We start from the raw sequence: 13,876 nt of genomic DNA, 5'->3' as shown, positions 1-13,876 counted from the left end.
GAACAGCAGAACAATATAAAAAACACCAATACAAATGAGTGTAGACTCTTTGTCCCACTGGGGTCACATAAAGCAGAGGTAGATATACCACATGGAGGCCTATTATTCAGGGGGAGGAAACACTCATAAAACTGTGACAAGAATGAGTTGATCTTGCAACAAAACAAAATAGAATACTTGGAATACTCAGAGGGCTAAAAATAATTCCTTAAAAAATATCTGGGGATTCAATCTTTTAGGGATTGAAATTTTTCGAGATCCTGGGAAAAGTTTGGTCTGGTTATAAGCAGATAGATCATCTTTATTTACTTATTTAAAAAAATTTTTTTTCAACATCTTTATTGGAGTATAACTGTTCTACAGTGGTGCATTAGCTTCTGCTGTATAACAAAGTGAATCAGCCATATGTATACACATATCCCCATATCCCCTCCCTCTTGCGTCTCCCTCCCACCCTCCCTATCCCACCCCTCTAGGTGGTCACAAAGCACCGAGTTGATCTCCCTGTGCTATACAGCTGCTTCCCACCATTCATTCTACATTTGGTAGTGTATATATGGCCATGCCACTCTCTCACCTTGTCCCACCCCACCCTTTCCCCTCCCCATAGATCATCTTTAAATAGCCAATCCAGGAGAAAAAAGGAGAAGAAATAGAAGGCACAGTCATACATAAGTCATTTAATACTAACTCTAACTAATTAAATCCAAGTCCTCATTTCCAATTCCCCCACATGCACATATAGGCACAAATCCCCAACAGTCTGGTGACCCCACTCTGACTGACTGTTTCATGTTTAGTACAGTTATGACAGTTAACCACTGTATTGGTGTATTTTTGGGAGACTTGAGAAAGGGCCAAATCGTCTAAGGTACAGAACTCTGGGGAAGGATGGACGTACACACGTGTGTCTGTGCGTATGAGTATGTGTGTGTGTGCAATGGATTTGACAGTGAATGAAACATAAAGCAAGAAGGTTAGGGAAGACTAAGGCAGCACCCTATTATTAGTGACTGTAACAATCATCCCACTATATTTCATTTTATTGCATTAGTTGTTTTCCTGAATTGTTGATGGCAAAATAATCAGATTTTAAATAGTTTAAGAAGACTTTACTCTTTAAAGGGATCTTTACGGATTGGCTGAGTACTCCCGCTCTTTACAGTACAACTTTGTTGAGGGTAGGCATTAGTATATTAATTGTCTTTTATTACCCACATATACTTTGAATAGAAAAAATACTAAATATTAACTAATATATAATTACATGGACAGTTAAGTTTAATCACTGACTAACTCTTGATAAACTCTGTTTCTTTCTATTTTTTCATAAAGTATTTTAAAAATTCTTACATCTACATACAATGCAAATGTCATTTTGACTAGTGAATAACAAAATAGGAGCATATGCACCACCATAAGGTATCCCTCCATATTTGAATCTCTTCAAATGAATTCCCACCACTTGAATTTCAGGGTTCTTCCCAGTCTTCAGAACTTTGCTCCCTTTTCTTTTTGCCCTTAGGGTTGAAGACTTGACATCTCTGGGGCTCACTGGTTTTTACTCAGAGATGTCACCTAACAGAGCCATTGTTAGGAACTTCTTAGTGACAGGCTTCCTATTAATTTTTTAAAAATTTTATGTACGTATGTATGTCTATGTTGGGTCTTCATTGCTGCGCGCGGGCACAACTCTTTGTTGCGGTGTGCGGGCTTCTCATTGCGGTGGCTTCTCTTGTGGCGGAGCACGGGCTCTAGGCACGCAGGCTTCAGTAGTTGCGGTGGGCAGGCTCAGTAGTTCTGGCTCGCGGGCTGTGGAGCACAGGCTCAGTAGTTGTGGCTCGCGGGCTGTGGAGCACAGGCTCAGTAGTTGCGGCGAACGGGCTTAGTTGCTCCGCGGCATGTGGTATCTTCCCGGACCAAGGCTTGAACCCGTGTCCCCTGCATTGGCAGGCGGATTCTTAACCACTGTGCCACCAGGGAAGCCCCTTCCTATTAATTTGACCTGAAACTTTACTAGGTCAGTACATCCAAACTACAACTCTTTTTCACTCCATTCATTGCAGAGAACAAGGGGCAGTCATTGAAAACAAAGGATTAAAAGTCCAAAGATAAGTAAAAATAAAACGTAAACGCAAAACTCATTTCTCTCACTCCCACTTATCTTATCCCAGAGCAATTTTCACCCATCAGATTAAGAGTAGTATTAGTGATCTTCCTTTCTGAATATAGATTTAGAAGAGTTGTCCTATTTGCCCTGATTTTATTTTATGTTTTTTCTCATGTGATAGGTTTATTCTTTAATTTGTTCCATAAGCATCTTTTTAGAAATTATTCCCAACTGTGCTAGTCATGGGGGAGAAGGAATTTATATTCCAGTTGGTGAAGCAATATATAGACACTAAACGACACAACAGTTTAAGGCTATGGAAGCTGCTAGAAAATTGTAATACAGTTAGTTAGCTCTTGAACAACTTGGGGGTTTGAGGCAGTGACCCCCTTGCACAGTCGAAAATCTGAGTATAACTTTTGACTCCCCCCAAACTTAACTACTAACAGCCTACTGTTGACTGCAAGCCTTACAGATAACATAAACAGTTGATTAACACATATTTTGTATGTGATATGTGTATCTACATATATTTGTATGCATTCATGACATACCTAACTTTTTCTTAATTTCTTCAGTATTTCTAGGCTGTGCAGTTTGTCTGCAAGTTTTTTCAAATTGTCACAAATCTCCAAAAAACTTTCCAATATACTTGTTGAAAAAAACCTTTGCGTAAGTGGACCCATGCAGTTCAAACCCATGTTGTTTAAAGGCCAACTACATTTAAAGAAATATGATTGTGATCAATCTAAAAGAGTGTCATGAAAGAAATTCTACTGAAAAGAAACTGTATTTTATTTAGTCTAGATTATTTAGACCAAACTTTGTCACAAATGTGGTTGATTCACTAGTCTAGGACTGGGATTTGGATTTTGGATCTTAGATATTTAATTTAAAGGCAATTTTCAGAACTTTTTCAAAAGGTTATAATTTCCTTATTCTGTTGATCCTGACACCTCTTTTTCTGAAGAGTTTGAAAACACAGAAAGGTGTCAAGGGCAGGAGCTCTTAGAACATTTAGTCCTATAAAACTTGCTATTTGCGATTAGATGATTATTACCAGAAATAAAGATTATTTTCCCTTCCCTGAGATATTCATCAAAAGCAATTGCTTTCTAATTGTGACTGACAAAGTACTTTTTTCCTTTTTCCTTTCCTCCTAATTAACCTATTAGAGAGCGAATAAAACAAAAGGCATAGTATATGCCTAATTGAATACAAAAATTATGCAATTTTTACCTGGGAACTTCTCCCCACTCCAAAAGAAATGCTGATTTTATAAAGCAATTTTGTCATCAAGAGAGCTAGTTTCGGGACTTCCCTGGTGGCTCAGTGGTTAAGAATCCACTTGCCAATGCAGGGGACACGGGTTCGAGCCTTGGTCCGGGAAGATCCCACATGCCGTGGAGCAACTAAGCCTGTGCACCACAACTACTGAGCCTGCGCTCTAGAGCCCACGAGCCACAACTACTGAGCCCGTGAGCCACAACTACTGAAGCCTGTGCACCTAGAGCCTGTGCTCCACAACAAGAGAAGAAGCCACCGCAATGAGAAGCCCGTGCACCGCAACTAAGAGTAGCCTCGGCTCGCCGCAACTAGAGAAAGCCCTCGCGCAGCAATGAAGACCCAATGCAGCCAAAAATAAATATATACATAAATAAATTTATATTAAAAAAAGAGAGCTAGTTTCCAAAGAAGAAATAAATGCTAATAATTCTGTACACTACTGTTACACAAATATTTGGGGAGAGTCAATTAAATATCATAAAATATATAAAAGTACATTTAGTAAGCTTAGTAATCCATATATTATTTAAAATAATTTGAATACTTTTATATCTGTTCATTTTTAATGCTGATTTTCTAATACTATTCAATTTACTCCCTGACATAAAAACTTTACAAGTTACAAAAGCATCCTCATATATTTTGTCTTACTTTAAGTCTCACAGCAAGAGTGTTAGATATTATCAATCTCACTTCACAGATAAAGAAACTGAAGTTAGAGATATTCAAAGATTTGCCAATAGTCATAACTTTATTAAGCTTCGGACTCAAACCCAAGTCACTGGGCCATAAGTCTAGGCAACTTTTCAGAGCTGCCTCTTTCTCATCTAAATGCCAACAGGGAAAAAATTGTTAAGCAATAATTTCTTTGAAAAATCAGACTAATAACTGAAATCTTGCAGTTTCTTCTTAATTCTGAAGAGATTTTTATACCTCATTATGATAGGGACCATTAAGAGCTCAATTTGGGTAATATTAATCTGGGCCCTTGCAAAAGATTTATAATATCAAATCATGAAATATTTTAACAAAATAGCTACAAGTAAATTCCAAATGTATTCATGTATCTAAATTATACATCAAAAGAGTACATATTTCAAGTAAATGCCATAAACATCCTCAACACTATTATTTAAGTGGACTTATTTTATTTCAACATAAAACATATGTCAATTTATATATATCCAAATGCTGCCCAGTCATTTAGAGAGGAACTAATATTACAAGAAATGAAGGAGAGGATGGAAAAGACCTTTAGCCCACCTAATGGCCTGACCAACGGCTATGAATCCATCCCAGGTTTATTTCAAATGAGTTGTGTCAAAGGTTACCCACAGGCCATTTTATAGTGATTTATAGCTGATGTCTTCAAATATCCTTTTATTTTAAAGATAATCTCGATAGAGTCATTGAGGCATTCTTTGTCTTCATGGCAGTGACCAGGAGGGAACTGACGTCTTTAAAAAATCCTAAGGGGTGAGGATTATTTATATAGAATGGCAGTTAAGGACAGTTTTTATGTTGTACCCTGGAGACAAAATAATTTTTTCTCAACATATTGAAGATGCTTAGCTTGATTATATATTCTGCCTATCATTGTTATAATATTAAATTGAAGGTATAGTCCAAAGAAAATTCAATAAAGATGAAAAGGCTTAGAATTGAGCATCAGGTAAGAGTCTGATTTTAACTATAATGATCTCAAATTTGTATTAAGGCTCTCACAGCATAATGATTCTTAAGTGTCTGTATTGAGTTAAGCATGTCATGAAGCATGAGGAATTGCAAGATTGATTTATCAGATACTCATTTAAGAAATAGTCAATTAAAATAATGCATAGTGAAACTCAGCTGTAATGCCTCATGTTTAATTTTTCCCAACCCATAACATTAAAAGAATAGTACATTCCACAGTCTGGATGGCATAAAAGATTTTATATAGCAATTGTAATGATATCATTACATATGAGTTTTGATGATATCTTTTAAACTGAACTAAGGAGAAAGAATGAGTGCATTTACCTTAGATTCGACTTTATTTTGAATGTTGCTTTGGGTCATTAGATTGCCAAATAAAATGAATCTGCATTCTTGATTACTGTAGTAAAGAATGGAATATATATATGTTTATATAATATCAATAATGTTTATATATAATATAAGCAAATGTATGTATAGGTGAAATATTTCTCTGCCATACTTGAGCTAGATTGATTGGCCTAAAAGAGAAGCAGAGAAAGATAATCTTACAAAAGTAAGAGAGAAAAATTTTTAAAAATTTCCCTCCTAAGACTTTACTTGAACTGTCAGTTAAACAATATAACAAAAGTAGCTTATATTAGTATAAGCCTATGCCTTTCATTTCTGCACACTCTTAATCTGTCAACATACATAAGGGAGGCCATTCACTTGAAGATGTACTCATAGTAAACAAACTCATGAGGCTAATGTATAAGTCAGAATGTCAATTAATTAATTTAGACCTGACCAAAATATTGCTGAATTTTTTAAGGTATTCTTCTTTTAATTTCAAGATACCTCGAAATGCAAATTTCACTATCAGAATCAGGGCCAAAGAAGTAGTGAGTATAGTTGGCCCTCCGTATCCCCGGGTTCCACATCCACGGACTCAACCAACTGTGGCTGATACAGAGGGCCAACTGTACTACACCATTTTACATAGGGGGCTCGAACATCCGTGGATTTTGGTATCCAAGGGGGTCCTGGAACTAATCCCCTGTGGATACCAAGGGACGACTGTACTTCACTCAGACCATAGTAAGGACTGGTAAATTATGGATGCTTCATTACATACAATGTCTCTCGAATGATCAGAACACTCATATTTCCTAAATCCAGTGTATCTCACCTAGACCGACAGGATAAACAATGACAAACCTTACTTTTAGGTTCCATAACCTTTCTGTGCATATGGTCTTTCTACATAGTACAACAGCACTGTTTTACTTTTCTTAGGTACAACTGTATTCCGCTCATGCTGAAATGAGATTATCCTCAAGCCCAGGATCTTTGATGCTTCCATGTAAGGGGTCCCAAACTCAGTCATATTTTTGAACATAGTATCTTGGCTTACTTCCACAGATGGCTTGCTTATTTGTTTGTTTGTTTATTCTTTTAACAGAACTAGAGCAATGATTATATGTCAAGCATTACACCGGATGCTAAGGATGAATAAGATATACTCCCTACTGTCAAGGGACTCAGAGTCATACAAGGGAAGGCAAGTGCAGTTATACAGGTGCTGTGATGCTATACAAGGAGTACATGTCTATGTAGTGTGGTCACATATGACGGAATAGCCAATTCCACATAGAGGTGACAGTCGAGATAGATCTTATGAGTTGGTGCCAGGCAAGAGGGAAAAGTGGAATGAAGAGGGCAAAAGCATTCCAGAGAGGTAGAGTGGCACAAACATAGGCAAAAAGAGGTGAAATAACATGATACATGAGGAAGTGATTCCATTTGGAGCACAAATTGCTGGGATTGGGAGAAAAGTAGAATAACTTAGGCGAGTGAGGTACGTGGGGCTAGATTAGAGAATGCCAAGGGAAGATGGTTAGACTTCCTCTTTTAGACATTTTTATCTTTACATTTTCATTCTTCTTAAGTTCACTCCCAAAGTTCTAGAGATGCGTTACTGTAAACCTTATTTATTTCTTTAAAATTCAGATGAACTCCCACACTCTACTCTTTCATTCCTACACGTCTTTGCACAGATCGTCTCATTTTCCTTCAAAAACCATGTAAATGGCACATCTTCTGGAAGCCTTTCCTTATCTTCCTATTTCTCCCCAGGTTGTTGAAAACAGTTGAAAACTATTTTCCTTTTCTCCATATTATTCTTTGATCATTACTTAGCCCACAGTATTTTAATTGTTAGTTTATTTGCTGCCTTCCCCATTACACTGTACAGTGTTAATTATTGTTCTTTTTTATTCTACCAGTGTCCAGTATATTATAGGCGCTAAAAAGGTGTTTATTGAACAAACCTCAGTATTGACATCTTCTAAAAGTGACTCTAAGAAGCTTCATCTATGAATAACATAGTCATTACATGATATTTTTAAAATTATATAAACCAGTGAACAAACATATAGCATTGTTTCAAGCAAAATGTCAAGTCTATTGATATATCTCTTTCTGAAGGAAGACATTCTTATTCCTATTTTCCCACTAGAAGATATCTCATTTAGGATAAATCATATTTTATTAACTGTGCATTCTAAGTGGATCTTGTTTTTAAAAATAGGATTCATTTCAAAATACATTTTGAAAGAATATTTTTTAAAACTTTTAAAAATATTTCTTTTTGTCTCATTAAATTCCTTAATGTTTTATTTAAGATGCCCAGAATTCTAGAACATAACTTGGTTACACCAAAGGCCAAAAAGTTCACCTGACAATAGCTAAGAATATATGACTGAAATAATAACAAAAAACGTATACAGATATATGATCTTAGATAATGTTGTATTAATATACTTAATTGTAAAAACAGACATATAGTGAAGACTATATCACAGATAGTGATAACTAAGGTTTCAATTCATATTAAGATTGAGTAGTATAATATAAACATTTAATCTAGTAAACATTTATCGACTGCATATTATGGGGCAGCCACTTAAAATTCAATGGGTAAAGAAAGTGTTTGTAATATGATTAATCTTATGGAATTGATCTTTCCTTCATTTAGTTTGTTGCAAGTCCATAAATTTTGGTCCCAGATACAACAGATCAGAATTCCAGCTCACTGCAACTCTGTGTATGCTAATAGAAAAAGACAAGCAAAACCAAATCAAACAAAAATTACCCAGAGGTTCTCTTAAAATTGGATCAGAACCATCATTTTTTAGATAAATGACAGCACTATCTGCATGAAAACCGGCGCTAAAAATTCCATCACTTGACCCAAAATTTTTGTCTTGCCCTGTATTTATATAGGGTTGACCTGAATATTGAGCTCCCGCAGACTTAAAATGAAACTTTGATCCTCAAAAGAGTTACACGGAGAAGCATAGAAAACAAAAATCTGTACCTATTTAAGGACATTCCTACTGCTGTCATAATGCTTTTGTACATACTTCACAACAGCATTTTTTCCTTATGTTATTTTAAGTACTACTGGAAATACCACAAGAGAAAATTTTTTGCAGTACTTCATCCTTTCTATTTTTGGTCTCAATTTCTTTTTCTCCTATTATGAAATATCTACACTGCCAAAAGTCATCAAAATTGCACAACAAACCATAATAGCTCAAATTATATAATAAATTAGAAAAAATAAGATTCTTTGGTTATTGAAAGGCCCAATTTAAATGAAAGTCTCATATGGAATCTCAGTATTGATAACTGGTCTTGCAAAGAAATCTAACAGAGCTTTAATAAAAAATATTTTGTGGTTTTATGAAAATGTAAGGTTTTTAGTCTTTTCTGGTATTGGCAAACAATTTGGGGGAATATACTTTTTTTTCTATTTAAGTATACTTTTTTTTCTTTCATATTATTTTGGTAATGTAAAACCTGTAAAGTAAGAATTCTGGTCTTCATTTTCCTCTAAATTTAGAGATCTCATCCTCATTCTTTTGAAAAACCAAAATCATAAAGGATGAACGGTTGGGTTCTGTAAAAGTCGCCCTATGGAATCAGCTAGTCCATAGTTGGAAGTATGAGTGCTAAAAGCTGTGGGATATTGCAATTGTAAGTCCTGCAGCTCACAAAGGGAGGGGGGTAGAATTCTAAGAAGCATCCAATTATATTATCTACAAGGAGGTCCAGGACTAGGAAAGGGGTACATTCTTCCCTTGAGAACCTGAGGACACCTAAGTACATGATTCAGGTTAAGGAAAATTGCTAGCTTTTCATATTTAGACACTTGCATTTTTAGACATGCTGCTTTCCAAGCAGCACTGTGTTAAACAAGTTCTTAGCAATATTCAATATTCTGAGCCATTAAGAATGTACTTTTCAAATTTAATATTTATGATTAAAATTTTCGTGAGCAAAATTCTGATTTCAGTATAGAAAAAATTTCAAATCTATTTTCAAGTAAGATAAGAGAATTCTAAGATTATTCCGTTTCAAAAAAAAAAAAAAAGAGCTGTTCTATATTTTGAATCCTATTCTGTACCCCCCTGGTCTCAAACTTGAAGATACGTGAGATAAGGAAGGTATGCTTGCAAGTTCCTCTGATCATATTAAGTAGATTCTAGACCAGCAGTCCCCAAACTTTTTGGCACCAGGGACTGGTCTCATGGAAGACAATTTTTCCACAGACAGGGGTTGGGGGGATGGTTCAGGCAGTAATGCAAGTGATGGGGAGCGATGGGGAGCGGCAGATGGAGCTTCACTAGCTCGCCCGCCGCTCACCTCCTGCTGTGCGGCCCGGTTCCTAACAGGCCGCAGATTGATACCAGTCTGCAGCCCGGGGTTTGGGGACCCCTGCTCTAGACAATAATTCACAGTCAACGTGAATTACACCACTCACTGTGTACATGATGAAGGCATTTTTCCCCCCACATTTAATACTAATCAAGTTACAAATTTTTTTTCTGATCTTTGTTCAAAAAACTATAATTAAGAATGACTGCATTCTTTAGTTGATTATTAGAAGAAATGAGAAACTGCAAGAATGATGATGGAGTTCACTATTTTATAACTTTTTGGACAGCTCTGGATTAAAATAGTCTCTCTTTCTCCTTAAGTTAACTTTGTGCAATTAATGCCACTACCATATTGTATGTGCATCAGAAAATATGAAAAGAGGTATAACTAAAAAGGAATCCTTCTTTATGGAATATAATACAACAACATAGATACATTAGAACTTTGTATATAAACTCAATATAAATAAAATAGATAGGATTTTAAGTGCATTATGAATGTACATGCTTAAATAAGTCATATAATGAGTTTTGACAAGAAAATAATCACATTATTTATAGAAGTTTTACATACACTTTATAAAAGTTTTTTTTAAGTGGGTGGCATTGCATGTTTTTATGACAAAAAGTGTGACTTTAATATAGCTTGTAACTGGAAGAAGGGAGAAGGGAGGAGGGGAGGAGAGGGAGGGAGAGATGGAGGAAAGGAGACAGGGAGAGAGAGACAGTAAGAGAGAGAATGTGTGGCTGATTTTGAAAGAATGTCGTCCTCTCAAAGCAAGTTTATCCCAATGATGAAAATAATGCTCTTCATAATTTTAAAACTGCCCGGTTGTAATTGTTTTAAGACTGTAGCACATTTTTCACTGATTTTTTTAAAAGATAGCTAAAAGTCTGTTGCACTTGGCAGGTTCACTAGAATCACACTGGGTTATAAAGTTTTGGGTAAAAATCAAAAATTAAAAAAAAACAAACATCAAAAGTAAAAATCTGATTAGAAATTAGGGTCTGTTTTCTCATGTGACTTGTAAACCTACTCAAAAGAGATCAAGTAAAATAAGAATTCTAAAACTCTTATCAACACTAGTATATAGCAATTCTAATTTTTTAAGATGACTTTTTAAAAACCAATACTTAGGTGTTAGTACCAAAATATCACTCCAAAAACTCAACCTTGCAATTTGCTTCCTATAGGTGGTATCAGGTACTATCAATTGTGTGTGTTTTCATATATTACTAATGATAAAACCCTGATAAAGTAAGTGAATCTAAAGAAAACCCAGGAAATAGTGTAGGTTAAATCCGTACTCCAGGTGCTTACTTGCTGCCCTTAACGGGCTTTAACGTGATTGTCTTTTTCTGTCTGTATCCCTTCACCACATCCCTCACCACATACACTGTGCTCCATGAGGGCAGAGGACCGTCTACACTGTTCACCAGTATCCTTAGGTCCTAGGACTCTGACAGACACATCATAAGCAATTAATCTGTTAATTAATTTGTTGAATTAAATTGTCTTGTCTCTCCAATGGCAAGGTCCAGGATGTGTCATTAGGGCTCAAATTCCAGAGTGTTTCTAGGGAAGTAATGTAGAGACACTTACAATATTAACTAATTGGTCCAAAAGATAAAAGGAAAAAAATTCCTTTGCCTGAAAGACACAATACCCTAAGAAAAGAATACAATGAATAGATAATTACAAGAGTTTAATAAGTCGTATGATAAATGGAAAATACATAATTTCCCTTTAAAAGTGAATGCACTTAGAATAAAATTCAAAACTTAACATGAAAAAGTCCTACCTGATGTGGTCTTTCTCATTTCCAATTTCATTTCTTATTCTCCCTCATGTTCTTTGCATTTCAGCTACCCCGGCCTATTTTCTAAACCTTGAATTTGTCAACCTCCCTCATATATTACAGTCTCTGCAACTGGTGTTCCCCCTGTTTGGAATACCTTTTTCTCAGACCTTTGCAGGTACTTTACTTTCCTATTCATGATTTAAGTCTCAGAGAGAGCTTCCCTTATAGCTCTGTCTCAAGGAGATTCCCTTGCTTGTCCCTAGGCACTCTTTTACCATGTCTTATTTTCTTCACAGCACTTACCAATATATGAAATTGTCGCTTTAATTGCTCATAGTTTATCACTTCCCATTAGACTGCAGAATCTAAAGAAGACACACTGTCCTGTTCATAGCTGTAGTAGCTGTAGTTCCTGTCTTGAACTGAATTTGGCACATGACAGGCATACATTAATATTTGTTGAATCAATAATGGTAGATGTAAGCATAGGGTGTTAGAGAACACTAGAAAGGGACAGTCCTTTAAGGAATGAGAAAACAACAGAGCTAAGGTCTAGAGACCAATTCCAAGTGATATTGTTTAGGCTCCTAATTAAACCACATCTGAAATCAGAATAACATTTTTTTAAATGTGACTGAATACATTTCCTTTTTGCTTAATCCAGTTTTGGTTGGGTTTTCTATTATTTTACTAACAAATACAGTTGTCATTCAGTGAAACCATAGTTTGAAATCCTGGAAAGTTGATTACAGTTCTACTTAAATAAGAATACTGTGACATTAAGTTACTCTGACTAAAATAATGCCACCTCATGGAGTGGTGGACTCCTTCTGTCATTGCAGCAGACTAGGCAGAGGCAAAGTAACCTCATGACTGAGTTATTGTGTGTTGGACTGAATACTTTCTGCATTTCCTTCTTACTGAAGCTTCCATAATTCTATAAACAAAACACCCGATGCATTTTGTTAAATAAATAAAACTTTTGAATACTTTCGGTTTTGAACTTGTCTGCCTTCAGCTTAGAAGGTTACATCTTTTTATTTTTTTGACTCAAATTTACATCTGTTTAATTAATGTATTATTTTCTTTCTACTCTCTATTTTATAGTGTTTAAAAATATTAGTGGAACGCTTGGTTCTCTCTAGAGAAAAATCTATTGATAAAATTGAACAAATCAATATGCATATATTTTATTTTCCATCAATCTAAATAAGACATTAATAATTTGCTGTCATGTAGAAAACAAATCTATACTTTTGGGGCATCTCTGTTAAAGAGACTACTAAAATTCTTCCTATTTTTTGAATAGAAAAGAATGATTAAGCAGAAGGTATTCAAATGAATCAAATCTGAGGTTTAGGGTAGTCCTCCATGGTTTCAATTCTCAATTCTCTATTCAAACATTTCTAGTACAGGTCAAGGCTAAAGGGGTGAAAAGGGGTCGATAATCAATAGCTCAAATGAGGCACTGATCAATCATTTAGGATAGAAAAGAAAGGATTTTAATTGATTTGAAGAATGTTTTAGGAAGCCCAAATTATAAATGATTCCCTAAAAGGAAAGATAACTACAGAAGTGCACTTTCGCGCTCTCAGTCTGATGTATTGATGACTTACATTTAGCCATGATGTTTATTGACGTTGTACTAGACAACCCCCCCCCCCACCGCCCCCGATACAGGGGCATCCTTTCACATTGTTCTGTTTTTCTTCCCCACACTATTTAGGTTTTAACTGCCTGGTTTTAACATTAAAATGCTTTCAACATTTAGCTTTTTGGACGGTGAATCTGCATTGTGTAGGACCTATTTTAGAGGGCAACTTCCGCTTAAAAAATGTGATTCTGTGGATCTTCCTGTCTCTGCACATGCTCAGCACCCTCTTGTCTCCCCCATGGTTTGCATTATTAAAAAGCTTTGACATGGCTCATCAGAGCCGGCTGCTGTGTTCCAAACAGGGTCCTGTCAAAACAAAATCAGCATACCGGGCAACACAGGCCAGGCCAGCTGAATTCAAAGGATATTACCTAAATCCCTCTGTATATTTTGCCTTAAAAAAACGCCAACACTATAACTAGTCTGTCTCTTTGTTTTATAATTTTTATTGTTTTTATGTTACAAATGCCCCCCCCCCCCACTTTCTGAGTCATAAGAATATATCACCAAATGACCTACTTGGACATTTAATACCACTGCGCTCAGAAAAGCCTCTGTTTAAGTACCTAGCTGTTTGAGATTCCTGTCAACCGAATACGAATGAAACGGAAAGGAGGAG

The 13,876-nt window shown here is 35.7% G+C and overlaps 1 protein-coding gene across 11 annotated transcripts in view; it reads right to left on the bottom strand.

Moving 5' to 3' along the window:
- SOX5 (SRY-box transcription factor 5) overlaps positions 1-13,876 on the bottom strand; it is a 992,512-nt gene that overhangs the window by 47,521 nt on the left and 931,115 nt on the right. The window contains exon 1 of one of the 11 annotated variants that reach the window (XM_061206381.1): positions 5,420-5,453. The exons of the other annotated variants lie outside the window; for them this stretch is intronic. The gene's annotated coding sequence lies outside the window, so the exon portion shown is untranslated. Of the gene's footprint in view, positions 1-5,419; positions 5,454-13,876 lie in introns of those variants that run through there. 11 annotated transcript variants of the gene reach the window in all.

Source organism: Eubalaena glacialis, chromosome 11, assembly GCF_028564815.1.
Source record: "Eubalaena glacialis isolate mEubGla1 chromosome 11, mEubGla1.1.hap2.+ XY, whole genome shotgun sequence".
In the NCBI taxonomy this organism is placed as follows: Eukaryota; Metazoa; Chordata; class Mammalia; order Artiodactyla; family Balaenidae; genus Eubalaena; species Eubalaena glacialis.
This window is presented reverse-complemented; position numbering and strand designations above follow the sequence as displayed.